This window comes from Rhinolophus sinicus, chromosome 5 (genome assembly GCF_057876585.1).
Source record: "Rhinolophus sinicus isolate RSI-liver-muscle chromosome 5, RSI-T2T, whole genome shotgun sequence".
Taxonomy (NCBI): domain Eukaryota; kingdom Metazoa; phylum Chordata; class Mammalia; order Chiroptera; family Rhinolophidae; genus Rhinolophus; species Rhinolophus sinicus.
In genome coordinates this window covers 88,822,463-88,849,269 of record NC_142505.1, presented here as the reverse complement: position 1 = coordinate 88,849,269, position 26,807 = coordinate 88,822,463, and the positions used below count along the sequence as shown (strand labels likewise).

The following is a 26,807-nucleotide window of genomic DNA, read 5'->3' as shown; positions in this document are numbered from 1 at the left end:
CCCATTTAAAAATGTGGGTGACTTCCCCTTGGAATCGTGCTGAAGCTAGTTTTTCATGATCCACAGAGGGTGAAGTGGTGATTGGATCTGCTCTCTATTTAAGCAGGTTTTATTATACGTGTGTAGCAGCCAAAGATGCATCAGTCAGCCTCGTTATGCTAATCATTCCCCAGAACTTACATGACCTGCCTGGCTCCTGGCCCTTTGTATCTAACCTAAATAGCGAACAAGGAGCGAATTACAACATTGTGGAAAACCCTGGGACATGTTTTCTCAGCTTTCAGGTATGTTACTTCCTACTTACCATTGTTAATACTCTGAAATCCAACATTGTCTTTATCCTTTTCTTATTTACTTTTCCAGTATTTTAAGAGGTGTGTGTGTGTGTGTGTGTGTGTGTGTGTGCGCGCGCGTTTGCTTGTGCTTTGTAAGGGGGTAGAGGCTTTCAGAATGCAGGGAAGAAGCAGATCACCAGGGAGCAGGGAAGCTTGGATTTTGGTCTTGAATTTGACCTTCCTTACATTGCAAAGTGACCTTGCGTAAGTCACAACCTCGGTATACCTTAGGTCTCCCATATAGAAAGTGTGATCACCTCTGGGTTTCTTTTCAGCAAAGTTATTTCCATATCGTATGAGCAAGAGGAGAGATTTGTATCAGAGAGACGAAATCATATAGTCTTATGGCCCAATTTTGTTCTCGTCTTTTTATATAGGTGAGTAAACTAAGAAATGGAAAAGTCATTTTCTCCCAGTCATGCAGGTAGTTAGTGGCAAATACAGCGGTGCCCTGCATTTCGTGACCCCAGGACTGAGCTGCAGTAATGACAGGGTTTTTCTCCTGCATACACACCTCCTGAGCAGCCATTAACACACTTTTTCTGAATTGATTTATTTCCCTTACTCATATAAACTAATTTTATAAAAGATGACTGGTTTGTACAAGCAGGACTTGTGTTGCTTTCCCTAAATAGTATTTCATAAATAAATACAATGGAAGCCAAACAATGCACTAAATTCAAGCTAAGTCCTGTTGCCCATGGCAAGTGCCCAGCTTAGGCTTGCTTTGGCGTTATTTGAAAATAGATTTAACAAGTGGCAGGGAGTGTTGAAAACAGACTAACATTGTTCTTGAGCAATCAGAGAATCAGAGAAAGCAGCTGCAAAAGACTAACCTCCCCACAATGGGAGTCAATGCTATTCAATGCCGTGTCTGGGCACGTGCTTCGTACGTCCCTCCGGGAAGTGAGGACTCACTTGTGTGAGAAGGAAGGGCGCATTATATAATATGAATCTGATTCAGGATGAGAAACGCGATGATGGGAGCTGAGTCCAGACAGGGTGTTACGGGAGCTCAGGCATGGGAGTGAGGGCAGCAGGCAGGGCTTCCTGGCAAAAATGCATCTCAGCTGAGTCCTGAGAGAGAGAGATCTACAATTCTATCTGCAGGCCAGGGGGTGTGAAGTTGACATGTGTCAAGCAAAGGTCCAGATGCAGGAGAGGGCCTGGCATTTTCTGAGAACAGTCACACATTCAGCAAAGTTGGAGCAGAGACAAGGAGGCAGGGAGGGGCAGTGAGAGGAGAGGCTGGACAGGGGAGCTGGAAAGAGACCCTGAGGGCTTGGTCTTTACCCTGAGGGTGAGGGGAAGCCACAGAAAGGTAATAAGCAGGAGAGAGAGCCATGGTCAGATTCGTGCGTTGGAAAGATGGTCCAGGAAGCAGCATGAGAATGGGTTACAAGGCAGCAGGAAGGAAAATGGGAGACCCATTAGAACCCAGCTATTGCAACAACAAACTACAGCCTCTATTTGGATTTCACCAGTTTCCTCACTAAAGTCCTTTTTGTAATCCAGAGCCCCATTGCATTTAGCTATCACGTTTCCCTAGTCATCTCTGGTCTGTGGTGCTTTCTCAGTCTTCTCTTTGTTTTCATGAACTTAACCATTTTGATCTCTGTCCCTTTTGATAATTGTGCCCATTGGGATGTGTGGACGAGGGGAAGAGGGGAAGGAGAAATTCAAGGGGTGTGCCCTGCACTCACTTAGTAGTAGTTTCAGGTAGAGTCTGGCAAGGGAATCAGGCATACCTGGGTTAGAATCTGTCTCTTACTAGCTGTGTGACCTTTAGCAAATGAATTAACTTCTCTGCGCCTATTGTCAGAATTATATCAGTCGGCACACGTGAAAAATACCGAGCACAGACAGTGCTTGGCACATAGTTTAAACATTAGACGACCTGATAGACTTGTTTACCTTCTTTCATAGACGAGGAAATGGCTGAAGCATATCTATCTTTAGGGACAGAGCTTTACCCAAGGACGAAAGAAACCTGATTCAAGACTCAAAACAAATGAGGCTATTTTTAAAGGGAGCTAATATAATGGTTTATATTCTCCAAAAAACTTAGTATCCCCACCCATGAATTTATTTATTTTAAAGTTAAGATTTAAGATTTAAACTCTTTTTCATGCTAGGTTTTATTTGCCCCTTTGCAATGTAATCACATTTTCTTTGTTTCTTGATGAAAGCCTTGGAGTTAAAAAGTGCAGCCAAACCTAGAGTGATGGGTGGAACGCTGCTATTGCCGTCGGGGACACTTGTGTCTGAAGCCGGCCTCCACCTCTCCCCACCAAGGGACCTGGGCAAGTTACTCTACCCCCTTAGCCTCCATGTTAACTCTGTTTGGCCTTGTACTGGAGACCTCCCATGTGGATGGCTTGGGATGAGCGCTCTATTCATGGTAGGCATCGTGATGAAGCAGGAGTAAGCAGATTCTTAGTAAGCAGATCTAGTCCTGGGCCCTACATCTGTTGACGGGGTGTGTGTTTGCAGTGCTGTTTTCTTTGGGCCTTTACCGCTCGATGAGACCTCTTGGGTGGGACAGCATATCTTTCTCAGTGTGTGCCTCTTTGATGCCCCAACCCCAGTCAGTTATTTCAGAACCTGGGGATTAGAGGATGGACGCTGCAGGCAGTCCTGGCTCTGAGAACATGCAGTTGGTTCGCATTCCTCTAAGGGGTGTAGTCTCCCCAGAGAAGCATAGGGGCTGGGGACGCTCTGCCCAGCTGGGACGTGGGATGGGGTAGAGGTGGGACCAAGGAAAACGAGTGTGGCTGAGACTCGCTCATGGGGCCTCTTAGCTTAGTTTCCCAGGAGAGACTGGGAGGCACGTGGGGGGAACGGATGCTGTGCTTGTTTTAATGGTGAGAATGCCAGCTCCCACTTCTCGGCTGCCTTTGCCTCATTGCTCAGGGCATCCGCATAGCTCGAGGGGTGAGTCCCCTTTAGGTGAGCTTCCAGACAGGGGAGGGGAGGATGGCTGAGGTCACCAGGGCAACCAAAAGCAAGGCTTATGCTCATCTATGGCGTCCCTCTCTGTGAGAAATCAAGAATAGGTCCAGTAGGGGGCAGTAATGTCTCTCCTAAAGAAAGTATTTAACATTCTATGTTAAATCAGTCTATGGCAGTGACTTTCAAACCCTTTTTCTTTCCTTACTGTGACAGTAAGAAATGCATTTGACATTGTATCCTAGTATGCATATGCACAGACATACATATACGTTTCACAAAACACCACGTACTTCCTACAACATGAAAGGTACTTTGATTTCGTTTCTATTCATTTTTTTACATTCTATTGTAATTTTAAACTACCCAGTTTATAACATGCTAAATTGATTTCTAGATTCACTAAGCTGCAGTTTGAAAAGCACTGATCTGGAAGGAGTTCTCTCAAAACGCACAGGAGGGCTCTGGCCTTTGTTCCTTCTTACATATCATTTGCTGGGAAACTTTGTTGAGACCAGGGAACATGTACGTATCAAAATAAAAATAACAGTTGACATTGTTGAATGAATATTAAGTAGCAGGCTCGATGCAAAATTTTTCTGAGAAGGACTCTCTTACGTAATCCAACAACATTTTTAGGAAGATAATTATTGTTTTTATTTCCATTGAGGTTTAGAGAATGTACGAGTAAGTTGCTGTCCAGTTAGTAAGTGGTGGAGGTGAGAGTTGAACTTATGTCCTCATGATGTCGGAACTAGAGCACTAACCTATTATATTATATGTGGGTCTGTCAGGTGCCACATCTCTGGGGCAGATATTATCACTAATGTGATCATAGATAGAAGCAAGATTAAAACTTGTTTCAGCAGTCTGGAATATTGGGCTGAAAGCAACACTCTGATTCTGGTGAGTCAAAAGAATTAATTACTCCAGACAGGATTGGAGAGACCTGATTTTTGTAGGAGGTCTTGAGAAAAACATGGAGGTTAGTGTTGACCACAGTCAGGTAACTCAGTCGAGAAGAAATGATAAACATCTTTCCCCAATGGAAAATGAAAGGAGGAACAGAATATTCATATAATGGCATAGTGGTGATAGGTGAAAAACAAGCTATAAATTAGATTTTGAAAATGCCAGCTGAGGAATGGGGTGAGTAAAGGGAATTTGCAAGAGACCCAGAGCCAATAATAGAAGACTGTGGATACCTGAGCCATTGAGGCAGCCAGGTGGAGCTCTGTGGGTCTCACTCATCGTAGCACTGTGGCTTGAATGGAGGTCGCAGATGGGAGAGAATTACCTACTTTGGATTTCATGGGACAACTGATAAGGACACCACATCCTCCAAATGTGTCCTGGGAAACAAATAGCCTGGGAGAAGCCCATGCTTAGGTTGAGATGCCTTAATTCTTTTGCACAAATAATGTTACAAACAATTTTGCACTTACAGTATTCAGAAATGCTTATTTATTCTCTGAATCTTCCATTTTATTTTTATTTGGAGTTGCACATTTTTACCACGATCTATGGAAAGGGTTTTTAAAATAGGTACTCTCTCCTGTTCTTGATTCTAACCTTTCAGATGTAGAATGTGATATTTAAACATGATGGAAATGACTCTCAACTACTTCACCTTTCTTGCATAGGCCAAATATTGTGTGTGAAGGGTTTTTGTTGTTGTTGTTCTTGAACTTTCTTGTAAATTGAGAACTTGTGATGTTTGTTCATCTGGGGATGTATTGGACATCTGCTTCATGGAGATGCTCATAGGAGTGTCTCTGACTTCCCTGGACGTTGTACCAGACAGCGGTGACATTAGCTACATCTGCTTTCCTCCCAGGGAAGCAGCCGTGGGCCAGACTGAAATCACAGCTGTGTGGTAATCCTGGTGATCAAACAGCTACTTATTCATGAAACAAAACAAAATGGGCTTTTGTCTGTCCTGGCACATGTAGCTTTGGGAGTCCGGTGGGTGGAGGAAAGGATGGCCAAGCAGAGAGCTGACTGGGAGGATCTGTATTTTTGCTTGTTTGAAACTCCTAAGGGATTGTAGAGGCTGATATTCTCCCCCTCCGCCAAGTCCTGTGGCATTCCTTTCTCTTCTTTCAGCTAATAAAGTCTGTCTTTCTTTCTCTTGGTGTCCTTAGATTAGGGTCTCCCTTTTGCATGTGCTTGCAGGTCCCTGTACTTTTCCTTGAGGCCGGATAGCACAGTGTGTAGTTATACTATCTGTGTGGCTCTTAAAAGGATAATCTCTGTATACCACCGACATTGGAAGCTACATGGAAGCAGGGACCTTGTCTGGGGCACTCACCTCTGTATTTCCAGAGTCGAGCCCAGTGTCTGACACATGGTAGATTTGCAGGAAAGATTTGGCGAATCAGTTCATAGAAAAAACCAAATGAATGAAATTTTGGACTCAGGTTGTGACCCCTTTTATCACGTATGGGAGGGAGAAAGTATGCAAACCATACCCTACCTGCGTTTTGCTCACAAGTGACTAGGGAATTGGGTGACAGGGCTATGCACACTCATTGCAGGTGCTCAGTACAAGTCTATTAAGAACAACAAGAAGCATAATTTTCATTTGTTTAGATTGAGTTGCTAAAGATGTGCTGGCCTCTTCCTGATTTTCAGAGGCAGTAGCAGTGATGACACCTTATGAGCAGTTAGGACATGGTATTTCACTGAGCACCTGTGCTAAGTGACCTACCTGCAGTGCATGACTTGATCCTCTGAAAGTCCCTACAAAGAAGGTGTCGTTACCCCCACTTTCCAGATGAAGGAATCGAGGCTTGCAGTAGTTAAGACACTTGCAGAGATTCAAAACCAGTTCTATCTGACCTGAAAAATCAGTGCTTTTAATAGCTATGTAATTCTGGTGTCACACTTTCTCTTTTAGAACTTAGCATCTTGAAGGGAAATATTTACCTTAGAAACATTTGATGGTTCCCCTTTGTCTTAAGGAGGAGGGATGACCGTGAAACCTAGCGGCAGGAAACTTGGTTTACAGAAGCATTATTCCATCATGCATCACAGGAAGTCCCTTCAATGCAGAGTGTTCCATGGATTAAAGAGCGCCAGGGGACACATGACACGTTTAGGGTATTTTTGGGCCTAAGTGGGCAGAGGTACCTGAATGAGTGTGGGCTTCCTGAAGAGATTCTGTAGGATGTGGGGCCTTTAGGAAGAAATGGGATCATTCTCTTTTCAGTTCTAACATGAGCTGTCATTTCAGGGCTCTGGGAGGACCCGGGCCAGGCCTTCACAGCATCCCGAAGTTCTCTCTCCGCCAAACTGTGTGGCCAATCCCTGTGGAATAAAAGGGACCTTTCTTCCTGTTCTTTGACTTTAAACTGGGGTCAAAGGCCTTAGGCTGGTGTGAAAATAAATAAAGGCCCTGAGCACACAAAGGCCTTTCTGAAGCCAGCCCTGACTGTAAACACTGGTCTTCCTTTCCTCTGGCCTGCAGCTTCCAGGCACTTCCCTGGGCCCACTGTGACCTTACTTGGCCTGATGTCCTGCTTTGCAGCAGGCCCTGGTGGTCTTGTGGGGAGAAATGAGGGGGCTTCTGAGGGAAGCCAGAGGTCAGTGTCTAACTCTTCAGACTCTCTGAAACAGAAAATGTGCATATGTGTATGCATACTCAGGTTTATCGTAAGTTTTACTTTTGTAAAGGAGGTGCGGCACACAATTCATAAATCACAATAAAGTAGAAAGGCTTTTATTGTAAATTCCATATAGCCAATGGATACTCAGACACCTCACTCATTGATTTATGTGGAACTTTTCTGTAAGAGTCAACTGTGGCTACCACTGGGTACCAAGCATAGTTTTGACAGGAATGCTGGTTGATATTTTTATTAACAAGTAAGATGAAAGTGAAACAGCAAAGAGGTTAGAAAAGCTCCCATTTGTCAGTGGTGCCAGTGAGTCTTTTGCTGAATCCGAAAAGAACATTCCCTCAGTTTTTTACACTGTAACAGCTCTAAGTAGACTCAGCATCACCAGTATCTCTTTCTTAAGTCTGTATAATCACCAGAGCCCTACATTAAGCCCTGACTTATAGCATTTGCAAATTTCTGTGTTGTAAATACTTTCCCCTTGGCAGGTTTCAAGCTCCTGCTGCGATGTCACTGAGAATGGGGCTGGGGAAGAGTTGTATACCTCTCTGCAGTATTTCCACCATACAGATGTGGGAGGTGTGTACAACCTCAAGAGCACAGAGAATAGCAACCGTTACTAATTAGGAAGGGATGAGTTCCAAGTACTTATTACCTCTTTTTAACGTGATCTATTTCATCATAAGTTTATATTTTTTATATAATTTAACTTTTAATAATGGCTGTGTTTAACAACCGCTCACGAGGTCCCTGAAATTTACCAGTCGGCTCTCAGGAGCAGCTTCAGAGCAGCTCTAGCACACCACAGACCCGAGCTCTGCCAAAGAAGATGAGGAGGGGAGAGAGTGAGTGGGCGTGCAGCTCCGAGGTCTGGTGGATGGGCCAGTGGAGATGACATGGGGCAACTGGAAAGGAAGGCAAAGAGGTAAGAGACCCCTGTTGTTCAAGAAGAAAGAGATTCCCCAGTAACCTTCCTGTGGGTTGGGGAAATTCTTCATTCACCTGTCCTATAACATTTACCCCTTGGTGTGTCACTTGTTGGTTGGCCTCGTAGGGTTAAAGCATACCTAGAGGAACGTGGTCTGTGCTAGTTGCTTGGCGGGCCAGGTGAGCTTTGCAAAGGCAGTGATTATCCCAGTTTGCCTGCCTTGTCAGAGCATCGCCTGGAGATGATTGTCTCCTCACTTACCAAACAGCTATAGAAAGGTTTGCCCTCCCTATACGGCTGCTTTCATTTGGACCCTCCTGTTTAATGTGTCAGACATTTTGGCCTCTGTGGTTTGGCCCCGAGGAAGCTTTGGATCAATCCATGGTTATAACTACCAACATGTAAAGCTGAGTTTCTGTCAGGAAAGTGTTTTTCTTAATTAACTCTCATTAAGCCGTTTTAATTTCAAGATCAATGTTCAATATAGTGCAGTGAAACCATTTCTACTTTTTGCCATTTCCCTTTTATTTTGTCAAAATCACTTTTAAAGAGGTTAATGCTTCTGCATGTAAATTTTTATAAGGAAGGCTTATGTATCGATGGTGACTTCTTTATATCAAATTTAATCCTGTCAATTTTAGCATCTGCCAGAGTGAATTTTCTATGGTGACTTGATTTCTAAGTCCAATTTTCCTGGTTCCCATTTGGTTGATCTGAACTTTGTCAGGACAATTTGATTCTTCTGTCAAGTGTTTGGTCATTAACACATTTTGCATTGTGTCATTTAGCTGTTGTCCGTTTTATTTTGGATTGATTGTTTCAACTCCTAAATAAGATAAAAATATCCAAGCACCTTAAGCATCTATGGAGACCAGGCGTGGGGCCAGGTAAAGGCAGACTGGACCAGATCTGAGTGAAATGCTGTGAGTTAAGTTTTCATCCATAGCAGACGAACAGACGGGCAGATCAGGGGTAGTTATCAATGATAAGAACTTTAGAGAAATGGAGAGATGCAAAGGCCCAAGCTTAAATTCAAAGATATACATGAAACATGACAATTTTCAAAACCATACCCAAAGCCCGTAAGCTGTGCATATAATTCCCACTGTGGCATCTCGACCCTGGAAGGCCCTTGGTGCATGTTGGAGAGAACTGAGTTAGATCAGTGAGATGCAGCCGAAGAACCATGGGCTCCCGGCCAGGTGATCTGAACCCAGCTCTGTCCCTCCTTGATCTGTGTACTTGGGCAAATCCATTTCCCTCCCCCGGTCTTGGTTTTACCAACTGTCAAAAGATGGGTTGGTCTCTAAAAGTTCATAGAAACCTTTGAAAATCTGAAGAAATCTATGAAATCTACCCTCAGAATTTTGTACACAAACCCACATTTTGCAAATAACTTCAGAGTTCATGGACCCTTTAACGTATGCCCAAAGATGATGAGTTCAGAACACGCAGCCCAGGTGATCTGACAGGACCTGTCCAGGATTGACATGCCAGGACTTAGGTACGTGAAACTGTATATATATGTCAAAAGAATCTGGAACCCTTAGTATGCATGGCTGGTTCATTAGTATTTTCATTAATATTATTAATGGTTAAGAGCATAGGCCTTGGGGTTATGCTGCTTGGCTAATCCCAGTCCCATGCATGATCTTGGGCAAGGCACTTAACCGTTCTGGACCTCAGTTTCTGCATCTGTAATATGGGACTATTAATGGTACCAACGTCATAGGGCTGTTGTAGGAAACAGCTAGACATTCAATTAAGTCACCGCCTCTGACCTCTTAAATGAACAAATGGTCAGATAATTTTCTATTACATAAGTGGTAGCTGTTACAGCCAGTGGGTGTTGGAGACCATATAATTCAGCTCTTTCATCTTAGAAAGAGGGAACCAGAAAAGGGAAGGGCCTCACCTGAGGTCACCCCACACACCCGTGTCAGGGTTGCCATCTGACTCTTTCCTTAGACACCTGGAAAATCTGGCAACTGACATGACATCATTGCCATAGCTTTTCCCATGCAGGAGGGGGCCCGCCCCCTCGGACCAGGTCCCCTGTGATTATTGGCTGTGTTTGTGGGGTTCTCTGACATCAGCTGTTTCTGTGTGTGAGGATAGAATGAATCAGGGCAGGTGGGACACCAAGAGGGATGATTCTACAAAACCAATTTGCAAAAGCCTCTGACTGTACCTGGAAATTAGTCACCCCGGTTCTAATTGCAAGGCCTCTGTGACTTCAGCTCCCAAGACTGGCCACCTATCACAGAGCAGGCATTTCATCCCCCCAACTGCAATGTCTGGAGGCTGTTTAATGTCCCCACCACTGAAAGAACTGGAGCCGCTAGGGGAAGCCCTTCTGACACAATTACCTTCTTACCTGACTCAAGGCAAACACTAAGGTGGAAGCCCGCTTGAGAAGCTCCTGAATTCTACCAGGTACTGGGGAACACAGGGTGACCCCATAAAGACAGGGGTTAGCTTTGCTGTTGAAGGAACTGTCGATTTTAGAACTGCTAGAACGGCGTGTGCTGCTACTGTCTAAAAAGAAGAGTAGCATACAACAGGCGATAAATAATAGCTATTATAATTTTTACCCGTGTACTCTACAGTGAATAACAACAGCTAATCTTCACTAAGCACTTGCATATCGGGCATGGGGCTAAGCACCTTGCATGCACTGGCTCATTTCCTGCTCTGAAGAACCCAAGGGGCAGGTACTATGAATAACTCCATTTTACAGATGGGGAAACCAGGACTTGGAGCAGTTCAACAATTTGCTGAGACCTCATACCTGTGAGTCACGGGCAGGGTTTGGCCTTGGCTGGTCTCACTCCAGGGCCCAGGCCCTTCCCCCCAGGCTGCTTGGATCCCTTTTGCCCTTGACGTAGCTTCTTAAGCAGACTGGTCTCTAGGTAAACCTGATCACACGCAGATCTCCTCCTTTCAGTCACTCGACAGTAGTGTGTGTGTGTGTGTGTGTGTGTGTGTGTGTGTGTGTGTGTGTTGACAAGGGCCGATCCACTTGTATGGGGAAGGATGGACATTTACAGGTGAAGAAACCGAGGCTCAGAGAGTCACATGTTTGTATTTCCAAAGAGGAGCTGGTGACCATCTTCATGTGAATACAGTTTAAATGGCCAATGTCCTAGAGGGAAAGAGGGATGGCAGGTGTGGCTGGAGACAGGAATAAATCAGAGAAAAAGAACAAACAGAGCAACCCACCCCACCCCTGAGTGTCCTGCCATGAAGTCTACTTTTGAGGCTGTCTCTGTTTCCCCAGGATGGTTCTTTTATCAGAGAATGCAGAGAAAATGGGTTTAAAGGGGGCGCAGATTGAGTGAGAGGAAAGGTTGCTTGGAAATGACTCAGGCAGGAAAAGCAGCCCCTATTCAATCCAACACATACACATACCCACACACCCACCCCAGGAACCCGTTCCTTTCTGTCATGTAGCCCATCTCTCCCCAATGCACATGGATTGACTCCTAGTGACAGTTCCTAAATATCCTGATTGCTACTTAACTCTCCCGCTGTAGCCCATTCCACCTGCTTCTGAGTTCCAGATTGTTGAATCTCTTGGGTCTCTGAGACTGCCCGTTGGGCCCTTCCCAAAGCCCCCTGAAGGGTAATCCCTCGCCTCTACGCACTGGAAGGATGGCACAAACTCTTATCAGACAGGGAAACCACCAGTGCAACCTGGGAAATACAGAATTATGCCAATGAACCTACTGATAACAATAAGCATCTGAAAATGTCAGCACTTTGCAGTCCCCCAAACTCAGATGTAAGCCCTTCCCTCAGGGTGATGCCCAAGGGTACACAGTTTGTTGGCAAGCTATGACTCCTACCTAATGATTCAACGACGGTGCGACTTCTGGGTGTGTGGGAATTCAGAGAGAGTCCCAGCTATGCTTCTGCTGCCTGAGAGGCGGATCTAGGTTCAGATCTCAACTCAGGGCACTGAGTGTCTGTGAGGTGTTAACAAATGACATCACTGTGCTGAGCCATGGTTCTTTCGACTATAAAGTAGGGATAATAAATACCTGTATTACAAGGTTCTATAATTAATGAATTAATATGTCTAAAGCACTCAATACAGTGCCTGGAATACAGGAGATACTTACTACATTATGGCTGTTTTTAAGCCTATGCCTTCATCTGGAAAAAAAAAAATTTTTTTCATAAAGAGAATTTAGTGACTACAAAAGGAACCCAGAGAAATAGAAGGAAAATAATTTACAAAACAGTAGCAAGTACTTCTATGACCCAAGACATTGTTTTGTTTGTGTGGTTAGGGGGTGTTTTTATTCCCTTATGATTTACCTCAGTTGGGCACAAGTGGACCAGATAAATGAGCATCCCAAATCCAAAGAAGAAAGCAAAGTGACAACCCTTGAAAATTAGTTATAAGGATTATGTTTGTTGAACCATAAGAGGGAACATGTGACCTGACCTAGGACTGAGTATAAATGACTTGTGACAGCAGCTCAGGGTTAGAGAAACTTGTAAAGGAATTTGAGGCCGTTTTCCAGTTATTAATTGTACCTAACAAAACACTGTGTGACTTAAAACAGTACCTTGTTATCTCTCTTGGTCTGGTGGGTTGACCGGGTTCATCTGGGCAGTTCTCTCTTGGGGGTCTCTCATGTGGTTATAGTCAGATGGTGGCTGGGGCTGGAGTCAACCAAAGACTCAACTGGGCCAGGCATCCAAGATGGCGCCCTCATGGAGCTGGCAGCTGATGCTGGCTGTTAGCTGGGAGCTCAGCTGGGGCTGTGGTCAACTGAAGTGCCAAGACATGTTTGTCTATGTGGCCTGGGCTTCTTACAGCATGGTGGCTGGGATCCAGGAGTGAGCGTTCCAAGAACTCGCATTCCAGGAGATTAAAGAGGAAGCTGTAAAATTTCTTATGACTTAGCTTCAGAAGTCACACACTGTCACTTCTGCTGCATTCTGTTGGTTACACAGGTCTAACCTAGATTTGGTGTGGGACAGGGCTATTCAGTGGCATGAACATTGGGATGTATGGTTCTTTAGGGGCCATCTTTGAAGACTAGATACCAAATGGGCTTTACGAGACCAGATAGCACTCCCATCTGGGGTAGGATCTTTGAAAATTATTTTCATTTCCATGGAAAAAGAAGAAAGATGCTTTATTGCCTGTTTCTCATAAAATCCAGCTGGTTTTCTTGAACTTTCCACGTGTAGCTCCTCACATGCATGTACAGGTAGGTTTATTATCTGCTGGGTCTTATCACTAAAAGATGCAGGAAGGATATTAGGCAAGTCACCTTCTCTGTCCCCAAATGAGCAGGCCTGACCCTGTCCCTGGCCAGAGGCAGGTGCAGTGGCATTCTCAGGCCTTTCTTGTGGGCATCTCGAGGAGTGGCAGAAGTGGAGCTGGGCTCACCTTTGGGTGCACTCAGTATAAAAACTTGCTCTGGGCCACAGAGTGGAGATTTTTGAATGAGAAAACCCATGATCTAGAGAACCGCCTCAAGTTTGGGGTGATGTCTAGAGTGAAGACGTGACTTGGTGAGCTTTACACACTAGTTAGGTAGGGTGGAAGCGACCGGAAGTTTGTTCATCTAAGTCTTATCTGGTGATCCTTACCAAATCTCTCCACTTCCTTTGCTGTAAGGTTTCCCTTTGTTCCTGGCACCTAGTTATTTTAGTGCTCGTATACAGTGAGACTCAGAAAAGTAACATAAATTAGCCTGAGACCAGAACACAGGTCTGTTCTGGGGCCGGGCTGAGAACTCTAGGCCCAGTCTGACCTCTCCCTGAATAAGCAAGCCATGGAAAGGTTTCAACTTGGGTAAATAACCCCACATTTATATATGTACTCAGCAAATAGTTATTAGATTCCTTCTATGAGCCTAGCACTGCTCGAGGCTCTAGAAATATACCAATGAACACAACTCACACCGTCCCCGACCTCTAGGAATTTACAGTTCAGTGAGGATATTCCTGAACATTCCCAATGGTGGCAAGTGGAACCAATCTTTGTTCAGAACAAAGATGGCTGGCAATCATGTGTTTTTTTCCTCCAGGCAGATGAGTTACAATGATTAAAATTTAATTTAAATTAAATTTCCAGGCATTTGCTTTACACGTTTCTTCTAAAAAGTGAGACTAATAAGATGATTATGGAATGGATCTAAAATAAAGAATTTCGAATTAGAGAACGAAGCATAATGAATTCCCATGAAAGAGATTAGTTACTGAGTTAATTCTTAATTTTCCAAAAATCGTTTTGTAAACAATAGCTCCCTGGTGTGGAACTGGAGTCTTTGAAAACTCTGCTTCTCCTCAGAATTCTTGATATGACCTCATCTTATTGCATTGTTAAATAATCTCAACCCTTTTGGGTGTAACTGATTTAACAAGTTAACACTCGATACTGTTTAGACAACGTGTCCTTTAGAGGAGCAAGACAGAGCAGGACTGGGCAATTACAGCATGGGAATGGGATTTAGGCCCCTGGCGCCTGGTTGCCTGAAGCCGTTCTTGTCCTCCGATTTGGCCAGTGACCGTACAATTCACCCAAACAAATGGATTAAAAAGTTCTCAAAGAAGATATCTGTCTCAAAGAAGAAGTCCTGTTTACTCAGGACTGATGTAATCATGCATAATTTGATTAAAGTCCATTTTTCTAATCATTCAAAGAACACTTATTGAGGGCTTATTAAGTACCAGGCAGGAGAGCTAATGGAGGTCGCTACCCTGGCAGCGCTTAACTTCCAGTGTGGCAGAGACACAGGAAAACAAATGAGTGAAGGTGGGAATTAGTGCTATGAGTCAAGTAAGACTGTGACACATGATAGGGAACGATTGGGGGTTACTTTCAGTTAGGTGCTTATTCCATTGTGGTGGGGACTGGCCTAAAAGTTGGCTGTGTCTGATTGCTATTCAAACCAGCCTCTAGAAGAAGAATGTGCAGGCTAATGAGTGCGGGGTACAGGGTCAGAGGTTCTGAGTTCTCTAACTGGCTTTGCGGCTGGTCACTTTGTGTGGCCTTGGACTTTCAGGACCTCCGTTTCCTTAGTAAGGCTATAGTTAAGAGGCAGGACTTGCTGGAAGATTGCAGAGTTTCTTTTAGTTCTAACATTTAATCATCACGTGACCCATGGTTTTAAGAACACCTGGGCTTGGTAAGGTTGCCCATAGAAATTTAATTTCAGTAGCCACGTCTATCGTCTTATTAATACTTAATGTTTCATTGCTTTCGGATTCCAGAGCTCTTTCCCATATGTTGTTCTTGCCATCCTCACAGAAACTTGGTAGTGATGAAGAAACAGGATTAAAGCAGCTAAGTAACATACCCCATTTCACATTGGCAGTTAAGTGGGGTCCATTGAGCAGGGCCTTAAGGAATGACAGGTGATTACAATTGGGTCAAAACAGCCCTACTCGCATGACAAGATTTTCTTCTTTTTTAAGGCTGAATAATATTCCGTTGTGTGTTTATACATATGTAACCTCACATTTTCTTTATCCATTCATTCGTCGATGGACTCTTAGGTTGTTTCCATATCTTGGCTATTGTGAATAATGCCTCAATGAACCCAAAGAAACTTCTGCCCTTTACTATAATGTGGGTGAACCTAGAGGACATTATGCTAAGTGAAATAAGCCAGACACAGAAAAACAAATATTGCATGATGTCCCTTATAGGTGAAACTTGAAAAAGTTGAACTTTTAAGAGCAGAGAGAACAGTGGTTACCAGGAGCTTGGGGGTTTGGGAAATGAGAAGCTGTTTGTCAAATTGTACCAAGTTTTAGACTTGCAGGATGAATAAGTGCAGGAGATCTAATATACAGCATGGTGACCACAGTTACCGATGCTGTACTGTATGCTGGAAATTTGCTAGAAATTAAGTCTCCATTGTTTTACTATATGTAAATTATACCTTCCTAACCTGACTGCCTCAGAAAAAAGTCATAATATATGTCGGTGTGTGTTTTGATTTTAAAACATTTAGAGTGTAAGCTTTCTGTCAGAAAAACACCCCCTACTTATGCCGTGTCTATTTTTTGCTGCTGTCAAGAGGGGTCCAAATTAATAATAGCCCCATCAAGAAGAATTTCTGTTTTAACCAGGTCAGCTTGCCCACGTTGGGGAATCGTGAAAAATAATAGTATAGAAATAATCGAGTAACCTTTCATGGCTTCCGTCCCTAAGATGCACTTCCTGTCTTCCTTTTTGTAAACTTTTAAATTGCTACCTCTATAATCCATGATGCTTTCAGCATCATCACTCATTTTGACCACACATAGATTGCAAACTGAGGTCAGAGAAGTGAGTGGAAACCAAAGCACAGCAGGTCACAGAGGAAGCAGGTTTTTCCTTCTGAATACAAGTTATTTGAGGGCCGGTAGTAGGAACAAATTTCCTTACGGCACCAAGCACAGTTTTTTGAGGACAGGAACACCCACTAAGCCTCTATGCAAATGTGGATATTGACCCTCTGGGACACATGCTGACAAATTCCTTCCCATATCCCAACATGGAGGACCAAGCCTTGGACAAATATGAAACACTGCCCAGTCCAGAGTGAGGCAGAGGACTGAGTCAGAGGTTTGTTTCATGTTAGTCAAAGGGATGCACCGATGTACCCATCTTCTCCTTCTCTCTTTCCTGTCATACCTTCCTCCTGAGTCACAAGCCCAGACAAGACCCCAGGGTTCTTCCTAACATAGTTTTTCAGGCAGTCACTGTCAGTCCACTGGAGGTGGCGTGTGTATGCAGGTCCTTTTGACCGCAAGACACAGAAGTTGCCATCTAAACTGGCTTAAATAATTACGTGAAAAGAAAAGAAATGGGTTGGTTCCTGTGACTTAAAAATCAAACCAGCTCCAAGAGCAGGTTGACAGTACCTCAAAGATGTCACCATCTCTTGTCTCTGCTTCCCTCCCTTCCTCCTCCATTCCTAAGCTCGTGCAGTTTCAGCGTGGTGACCAGCAGCTCTGCATCTCACATTCCTCCTCCCCCAGGTTTGATTGAGATAGCAAAGGGAACATCTTATTTCCCAATGCTTTGCACAAAGGCCCTGAGCCTGATGGTTACTGTGACAGGGTAGATTTCCACTGTTGGGCCAGCTTGAGACACCTGGACCCAGGATGAAGCACATGGACGGGGGACATTGGGAAGGGTCAGGAAACTCCCCAAATAGGAATGTAGAATGTTGTTACTGGAAGGGGAATGTTCACTTGAGTGAGACGAAACCAGTGTTTGTTACCTCATCTAAAGTCTGCTTACTCAGAGCAATTTAGCTCCCAGGTATGCGGAAGTGGAGAGAAGGGAGCTGCATTTGGTTTCTTGTAACATCCAGCCAGGTAAACTGAGTCCAGGGATTCAGCATGCATCTGAGAGGCCATCCCACCCCAGTGAATTTGTTCCTTGGTACTCCTTGCTCTCTGTGTCTTTTTGCCTCATCTTCCACTCAGGACCTGGCCTGTCTCCTCCACTGTATCCCAGGCCATAGTCATCTTCATGGCCCAGTTGACCTTTTTCAGCAGAGACAAGATGGTAGCTTCTCAAAAGGAACTCCTTCTAAAAAAGGTAAGTGGTTGGGCAGCTGGATGGCTCAAGTTGGTTGGAGTGTGAGCTCTGAACAACAGGGTTGCCAGTTCAATTCCCACATGGGCCAGTGAGCTGCGCCCTCCACAACTAGACTGAAGACAACAAGCTCCCACTGAGCTGCTAGAGGGGTGGCCAGATGGCTTAGTTGGTTAGAGCCTGAGCCCCCACAAGGTTGCCGGGTTCAATTCCTGCATGGGATGGAGGGCTGTGCCCCTTGCCACCAAAGATTGAAAATGGCAACTGAACTTGGAGCTGAGCTGCGCCCTCCACAACTAGATTGAAGGACAACGACTTGGAGCGGATGGGCCCTGGAGAAGCACACTGTTCCCCAATATTCCCCAATTAAATTTTAAAAAAAGGTAAGTGACAATTAAAAAGAGGAAATAAATGAATCAAAACAAAATACAGTACTTGAAATACTTTAACAGGACATATGTTACAGAGCATGTAGTTTAATTCAAATTAGGTAAAGCCAAGTCATAGATTAGATCCCAGAGCAGTAACTAGTTCACCCTAATTATCCTATAGATGGGGGCACGGGGGCCTGGATGTGAGCAACTTCCTGAAAGTTAACCTCGTCAATGTCATGTCAGTGTCAGAGCTGGCCCGGCACCAACATCTTTCCCTTTCCCTGGTCCAGCTGTTTCCAGATGTCATGCTCCAATCTCCTAAAATGTTGAAATAGCTCTTTTTTTTTTTTTTTTTTTTTTAAATTAAAGCAATTTGTATGAACAGATAATGAGTTCTCATGGATCCCAAATCAAAAATTAGACAGGGAATGGTATAAAAAGCCTTCCTCTCTCCCCTGGCCACATTTCCCCTGGCCAGAGGGAACAATTTTAGTTTCTTGTGTATTCTCCCAGGAATATTTTGTGCATATACAAACAATTTAATGACCTCCTCTCCACTTTACAAATTAGAGCATACTATATACTCTGCCTTACATTTTGCTTTTTTCACTCGCGTGCTTAGCTTGGAAAACTTTCCGTATGATTAAATAAAAGCATCCTCATTCATCTTTACAGCAATTTTGATGATTCCCAACATTTTGCTATTACAAACACCACTGCAACAAATCACTTGATACATATGTCATTTCATATGTTTGTGATTATTTATGTAAGATAAATTCCAAAAAAATGAAAGAGCAGGATCCTAAGGGTATGTGCATTTGTTGCTTTGATAGATGCTGCTGAATTGCCCTCCACAATAATTGTTTCCTGATCCCCATTAAGACTGCTCCAGAGGCGCTGAGCTAGAGACAGAAAAAAACCATTTCAGTTCCCCTAATGGGTTGGTGCTAAAAACCCAAATGTCAGTCAAATTCCCAAGGACATGAGCCGGGCCTCAGTTAAGAGGAAACCATCTCCTCCTTTTCATCACACGCAATAAACAACTCATTGTCTGCTATAGGTTTAGAAAATCCCATTTGGATTTGGGCTCTAGCCCAGTTGCATCACATGGATTCAGCAGTAAGAAGTGCCCTGCTCAGAGGACCAGGTCACGGGAGCTGTGCTTTCGATTTCTACCCCTTGTGTCCGTGACTTTGGACTAGCCTTGGAGCGAGACTTCAAGACTTCTGGACGGGTAGCTGGATCCGAAGCACAGAGTCAGCTTCCTGCAGTTCTGACTCTGACCTCAGCCATGGGTCATGGTTCCCTTTTCAGACGCCAGCTAGGTCCCCACCTTGGACTTTGGTGCTGATATGAGTCTTGTGTCTTTGTATTTAGGTCCCAGCTTCTCTCAGATGGAGACCTGGTTTAGCTCCCACCTGTCTCTCCTTGAGGCCATTCGTGGTCCTGTTACCTGCTCTTAGATCTCGCAGAAAATCCTCTGGCCAAAGTGAGCTACCAGGTATGCAGTTCCATGTCCCCAAGACCTGCGGTGTGCTGGACCTTATCTTGAGGGACTTTTATCTGGCTGCCCTCTCCCTGGCTAGCACCCACCACTGCATTTCCTTAAGTGTCCTGCCACCACCTTCAGCTGCCCCCCGCCTGGAAGCATGTCTAGTTTCTACCTTCTTCCACTGTGGCCTATGCCATGGCCAGAGCAAGGCTGGACGAAGGTTGTGGCTTCCAACCAACTTTAGCAGACGAACTTACTTTACACATGAACTTTTAAGTGGAACCCCTCTATAGAAAAAGAAAATCCAGCTTACTTAAGCTAATTCAATCTTCCTTAAGAGAAGCATATCATTATTTGCTGAATCTAGGAAGCACCAAAGAACCCTAGAATTCCTCAAAAGTTGGTTCCAAATTCTGGACTGTGTGGTCTAGCCTATCCCCTTCTATTCTCTATGCAGCCCAGAACATGAAGTGGCTTGGTAAGGTCACACAGTGAGGCTGGCAGAGCACAGTCTCCAGAATGTGTGGCCCCCACATAGAAAGTGAATTGTACCCTTGAGAGTGTACAGATCTTCACTGCCAGGTGTCACTCCTGTATCCTCAATGTGTAGTTCAAGGTCTGGCACATTGTAGGTGCTTGGTCAAGAGTGGTGAGCGAATGAACAAGTCTTATTGGAGGAGCTTTTTTTGTACCAGGCTCCCTGCCCTTCTTAGCTCTGGGAAGAGCTGAGAATGAGGCTGACCAATGTGGTTCCTTCTTTTACAGAGCATAGAGATACACAAGGACTCGGACCCGATACAATGATTACAGGATGTTAATGAAATAATCACAACTCTATGGCCCTTTATGGGCAAGAGGGCAGGAGCCAGGCAGGCCTCAGAGCTGCCCACGGGAGTGAGGTGTTGGCTCAACCTGCAGGCCCACCTTTTCCCTCCTAATTTGTTGTCTTGCTTAAGGGTGTGGCTAAGGCCTGTCTGAGGGACAGGCAGTGACCTCAGTTGCTCAGCTGCAGGACTCCTGCCAGGCTCTGTCATATCTATAGTGAAGCTGTCTCTTCCTGGGGCCCTGGGCTAGGCAGGGACGGGCAGGCAGTGAGTCTCCACCCATCAGCTGTCTACTTTGTTCCCTAAGCCCTCCCACACTGTCAGCCTCTGCCCAAGATGTTCTTTCTACCTGGCATGGCCACTTCTGCCTTTCATTGCCTTTTAAAATCCTTTCCACCCTTCAAGGTGAAGTTTAAATACCACCTCCTTCAGGGAGCCTGTCCTGATTCCCACCCCAGTTGATATCTCCCTTTTCTAGCCTCACATAGCGCTCCGTCTCTCCCTCCCTTGCTGCCATCGCAGAAGCAAATTATGGGTCCTTTGGGTGTGTTGGATCATTCATCCCTTCATTCCATAACAATTTATTGAGAACCTACTATGGGCTAGGGGTTGTAGGCAAGGTCTCTGCTTTCATCAAGTTTGCTTTCTGATAGAAGAATCAGAAAGACAAAGCAAATAAACAAAATGAAATGTTTTCAGGTGGGTAAAGACTACTAGGAAAAAAAGAAAACGCACGCTAGAGATTTTTGGGGTGGAGTGTGTGTATATCAGGTCAGACAGGTCAACCAGGGACAGCCACTGGGGAGGTGAAATTTGAGCTGCAGTATGAATGACAAGAAGCAGCCAGCTACGGAAAGAGCTGGAGGAAGGGCATTCCAGGTCGAGGGGAAGGGCAAGTGCCAAGACCCTGAGGCAAGGAAAAGCTTGGTGTGTTTGAGAAATAGGCAAAGTGCCAGTGTTGTTGAAACGAGTGTGTGTGCGTGGGAGGGGGTGAGAAGGGAAGGGTCAGAAGGTGGCAGGACCCAGGTCAATCCAGCCTCATGGGCCATGGTGAGCGTCATGGGGTTCCCTAGATGTAGGAAGCGGCTGGACAGGGCTCAGCAGGGGAGCGGAGAGAACTGACTGTTGTCCATTCATTCATTCATTTAGCGATGACTCGTGCCTCCTTTGTGACAGACGCAGAACTAGGAGCTGGGAACCCAAGGACTGGAGACGTGCCCGCCGCCCAAACGTGTATGTGGAGCGGAGGGGCCTGCCCGGAATAGTCATTCCACGTGCGAGGTCTGCTTTTCCTCTTTGCTGATTCAGATATTGATCTGCCAGGTTCCTCTCGCCCCTTGTCATTGAGAGTGGCCTCTGTGAGCCCCTGCTGCATTACTGGGAGCATGTTAGAAATGCAGACTCCGGGGGCCAACACCAGATGGACACAATCAGAATCTCTATGCCCAGTGGATTTGTATTCCCATGAAAGTTGGAGGGACTGGCCTGGAAGTAATCAAGGTACCGAGTGACAGACCACCTAACCGATCTGAGAAGACAGCAATGAGTCAGATGCCAGCTCAGCAGTTAATACCTGAGGGTGTGTGTGTGGGGGGTGGAGGGTTGGGGGGAGTGGGGTGCAGGGAGGCTAATCACCTCTTACATCAGTGCTTCTTAAAACTTTGACGTGCATACACGTCACCTGGGATTCTTGTTAAAATGCAGATTCTGATTCAATAAGCTTGGAGTGGGACCCCAGGTGCTGCAGTTCTACCGAGTGTTAAGCTGATGCCGCTGGCCCAAGCTGCACAGAAGCTTGCATGGCACTCAGCACATTAGTCCACTGGGTTTTCATGATCACGCTGTCGTGAGATGTTTATTTACATTCCGTAGATCAGGAAACAGACTTTATAGAGCTTAAAACTGAGCTGTAGAACCTCAGCTCATTTTCTTCATCCGTAAAATGAGGCCGCTGGTACTGCTGCCTGCATCAGAGAATTTCTTGGAAGAGTAAATGAAACGAAGCATGTCATGTGCTTAGCATAATGCTTGGCACACAGCGAGGGCTCAAGATTTGGCAGCTGGTAAAACATTTTTCTGGGACTTGCGTCCAGCTTTTCCGACTCGAAAGCTGGGGTTCGGTCCATCAGGTTAGTAGAAACCAGAGTTTGGCGCAGCTAGCAGATGAGGTTAGGATTTAAATTGTTTAGCAATAATTGAATGTGGATGGAGTCGGCTGGTGGCATTCCCAGGGAAGTGTGACAGCTTCACTTCTCCTCTCTGAGGATATTTGTGCATTTGGAGCTGGTTACCCATTAGAAGCACCCCTTCTTCAAGCTGTGCTGCACACACATACATATCTTTTGGGCTCTTCTTTTTTCCCCTCTAGACCACATGCTCACAGCCTGTCCTGACAATAGCCAAGATCAAACCTGTCCCAGTTCAGTTGCAAAGATCTCAGCACCGTGTCCTATTCCAGGCATGGCTTCTTGAGGAGCTGCCCTGATCCCCGGCTGGTCTCAAGCAAGTCTTCCGTGGCCATCTCATTTAAACAAAGAGGCTATCTCCGAGAGCAGGTCATGGCTCCTTTCACTAACCTCTCAGCTTCAGTTTCAGCTACTGACATTTCTAAAAGTGCTCTAAAATCCTGGGGATATATTCTGCCAGTCGTTCCTTAATACAAACAATCTGTATAGCACTCAATAATTTATAGATCTCTTCCTTTTAGTTTATCACCTTGAGAAGGACACAGAACAGATATTATGCAATTTGCAAATGAGAATATTAGAGAGTTTAAGTAATTCATCCACAATCACTTGTGTGGTAACTGCCTTCCAATTCTGAATTCATTTATTCGACCAATATTTACAGAGCAGCCAGTATGAATAGGTCCTGTGCCGGGCCTGGGAATGCAATATTGAGGAAAATAGACAAGTCCTTGCCTTCACGGAGCTCACATTCTATGAGGGAGACCACTGTCACATAGATAATCATGCTGACAAATACAATACTGCTCTGGTAAAAGATATGGAGGAGAGGCACATGTCACCATGAGTGCTTCATAGAGGGGGATCCGACATAAAATGGGAGGCTGCCCTGAAGATGTGGCCCCGGGCTGAGATTTGAAGGATGGGGTCTGACGAGGACCTTGGACTTTATCCTGAGAGTACTATCTAGCCACTGAAGGGTTTGGGGAGCAGTGATAGGTCAGATGTGCGATTTTCATGGCGACTCCCTCAGCACTAATCCTATTCTGCCTTTTTAATCTTGCCCTATTCTCTTACTTCCCTGGGACGTCCTTGAAGGTAGAGATCGGGTCCTTAGTGGAGAGAGACCCAACGAGATTCTGTTTGAGCTGGGTGACTCAGTCAAGACCACGGTCACACACGTCATCCTCAGTGAGTGTCTGCAAAATGCAGGCGGCAGGGAACTAAAGGCAAAATGCCACCATTATAAATAGGCAGGATGGTGGGCTATATTCAGAGCACCCGAGTCCATGCTGGAAAATGGGGACAGCCAAGGATCTGAACACTGCTTCTCTACTACCCTTTCATGCAAAGTTGGGAAGCCCTCTCCAGTCCCAGGGAATGGAAGGCAGTAAGATAAATCATCCTGCCTGGGTTCAAAGCCCAGCTGTGCCGCGTGGCAGATTCTACGCAAGCCACTGTCCTTTCCATCTCCATTTCTTCACCCGCCAAGTGGAGAAGATGGGGTCTCTCCTAAGGTGGTTGTGAGGATTAAACAAGAAAATGGCTGTGAAGTGCTGAGCCACTGCCTGGCATCCCGTGAGTATTCAGCAGTCGTAGTGACAGCTTTAATACGGTGCTGGCAGAGCCCGGGCCGTTTCACAGCATGAACTCTGGTTCTTTGACTCATTTAGGTGGAAGACACTTTGTGAAATATGATTAGCTGCCTGCTTCAGGTTTAGTTGATGAGTGAACTCTTCACTGACCTCGAGGAAAAAACATTCCTGAGGGTGGCATCCAAAGGGTCCCTGCCTACTTTATAAGGGACCCTTCTGCCTGCTATTCCCACTGCCTGCCCACTCCCACTTTCCCCTAACGCTTCCTGTCTTTGTTTGGGAAATGCTCACCTGCATAACTGTTCACCTGGCAACCTCTCCAAGTGCTGTCCTTCTGAAGCCCTTCCTGATGGCATTCACTCAATCACCAGGTATTTACTATTGACACATCTAATCTGTGCCAAGTCTGTTCTACACATTGAAGATAGAGTGATGGACACACGGTTCAAAGTCCCCGACCTGGCAGAGATTACTTTTTATTTGGGGAAACAGACAATGTGCACTATACAAATGAGTAAGCAAGGTAATGTCAGATGGTGACAAATGCATCCAAGGGGAAAGAGGTAATGTGATAGCGACGGTTGGGGGGTGTGTGGCGGCTGCAGGAGATGATAAGAGGGCTGGGAGGACCTCTTTGGGGAGGTTGTTGAAGCCGAGGCTGACTGATGATGAGGGGCTGACCGAGTGAAGAGATGGGCAAAAGCGAAGTGAAGGGCAGCCAGCAACCGAACAAAGGGCAAGAGGCCAAAGCAGAAGGAGGAGAGTAAGAGTGCTGTGAGCCGAGGAGGAAAGGCAGGCAGGGAGTACATCACGCCGACTCTCCGACTCCCACAGTGCTTTGATAAGAACTCTGCGAAGTCCTGTCCATGCTGGCGTGTAATCGGGGCATCAGGGCCCAGGCTTTTTCATGTCCGGTGTCCCTGAACAGTGCCTGGTTCATAGTCAGGACTCACTAACTCTTGATCGAATGAGGCCCAATTTGAGACAGGGATGGAGAGTCTGGGAATGGAGTCTGGGTGACGCAGCACGTCTGAGGCAGTCTTTGATGAATCAGCACCCTCAGTGCCCTTTTCCCCATCTCATTCCGGTAGTAACTGGGCCTATGCCCCCACTTTGAAAACAGCTCCTGAAGAAGCGCTGCCTCTGGTTGAGAGAAACACAAATCACCATCTCTCCCAGCTGGCGGCAGCGCTGAGCAGGAGGTGTTCTGGAGACAAACCTGAGTGGTTGATCAAGACCTAATCAATGTCAAAATAGAAACTGGAACTGAGTACAAGTGACATAAGAGGAAGGACAGAAAATCAGTTAGGCTGGCAGACAATGAGCCTTGACAAAGAAGGCATCTGACAGCTGAGCATGATATAACTGGAAAGAAGTCAGACCCAACCAGGACGAGCGAGTGCCGAGGAGCAAGGGTCTGAGTCATCATAACGAAGCATTAGCCACACTCAGCCTTTCCTGCCTGCCTTGTAGAAAACATTTGCTCAAATCCTGTTCTATTTCAGGAAACACCAGCTGCATCATCGGAAGTCCTGCTCTTTCCACATTAGGGACAAGGGACACTTCTCTTTGCTTTTGGGTGCTCACTTGGCACCTGGAGGGCACATGGTTACCGTGCTGCTCACATTAGGTAGATTGGTACCGTGTCCCCTGGGAGCTGAGCAGGCTTCCGTCCTTCAGGCAGGGAAAAGCGGCACTTGATACTTGTCACCCTAAAACGTAGATTTCAGTCCCTCTGAGGGGTCTGAAGTTTTCCTGTGCCAGCTTCAAAGGAAAGAGGAAAAGGGGGCCAGATTTCACGAACTGTCACAACCCCTTTCCCTCCCACCTGTCCTGCGATAGGAACTTTGAAACCCTGGCCGCACCTTCTCAGACAAGCGGCATGAGCAAGGCTGCCGGAATGCACCTCCTCTGCAGACTGATGGCTTCTGTGTGACGTCTGTCTGGTTACTTCCCTGGGACCACTGCTAAAAGCTGCTCTGCGAGGTGCATTGGGCACTAGCAAATTGCCGGTGACCTTCTTGGTGGAGAGAGTCTTTTCCCCTCCTCTCTCTCTTAGGCCTGATGTAAAGTGCTAACAGTCAATATGTGAATGCTGCTGAGTCCAGGCTGTGCACGCTGAGGGTTTTATAGGACAAAGGGTCCTTAAGGGGTGGGGCTGGGTATCTCCTACCCCCAATTCCTTATTGTAGCAGGTTGTCTAAGGATCCTATTTCAACTTTTAAATGTTCAGAAGTCTCTACAAACTTTCTAGGTTTTAATCTGGGATCTTGGTGTATATTTCTGCTACAAGAACTCCTGTAATACACGCAAAATGGATGGGTAGTGAAAACAGAACAGGCAACATTTCCCTCTTTGCTAATGAGGGGGCTCGCCATGTCTGCCAGTTTGATATGGATTTCGGTTTCTTCATCCAAAATACGGCGGATCAAGACTGGTCTTCAATCATGGTGAAGAGCAAACACAAGAATGTATTTAGATGGTAGTGAGGTCCTCTGCAGGCTGCTGCAGCAAAATGTACTTTGGGGTTTGGTATCCGCTCTGCCATTCACTTGCTGTGTGTCTCTGGTCAAGTCCCACCTGTCTCTGGGCTCCAGCTGTCGCTGGAAAATGAGAGGGCTGCATTAGATGGTGATTTCCTAAATCCTGTGACTAATTCTCACAACATTAAAAACAATTAAGTCACACAGTGGAAAATTGTACACAATTGAATCCTTTAATCCTCCTGATTAAAGGAGAATGTCTCAGAGTAGTGTTAATATATTTTTAACACCTTTAAACACCTGTTGGTCATACTTTTTTACAAAGTGAGAGCAGACTTCAGGCTGTCTTCCTTAGACTGCATGTATCTATCTAGATGAAAAGTTAATCATGTTGTTTTGTGTCCATTTTATTTATTTTGATGGTTACTTTTTTTATGACAGGTGCTTTTGGCTTTC

At 45.4% G+C, this 26,807-nt stretch overlaps 1 long non-coding RNA gene across 9 annotated transcripts in view; it reads left to right on the top strand.

The window, feature by feature from the left end:
* The first annotated feature begins 8,397 nt into the window (after positions 1-8,397).
* Positions 8,398-26,807, top strand: part of LOC109448708 (uncharacterized) — a 64,014-nt gene continuing 45,604 nt past the window's right edge. For 6 of the 9 annotated variants that reach the window (XR_016021362.1, XR_016021366.1, XR_016021365.1 and 3 more), the window contains exons 1-2: positions 8,398-19,272; positions 21,264-21,368. This is a non-coding gene — a long non-coding RNA (uncharacterized LOC109448708). Of the gene's footprint in view, positions 19,273-21,236; positions 21,369-26,807 lie in introns of all 9 variants that reach the window. The other 3 variants (XR_012489823.2, XR_016021361.1, XR_016021360.1) reach the window with 3 other exon arrangements.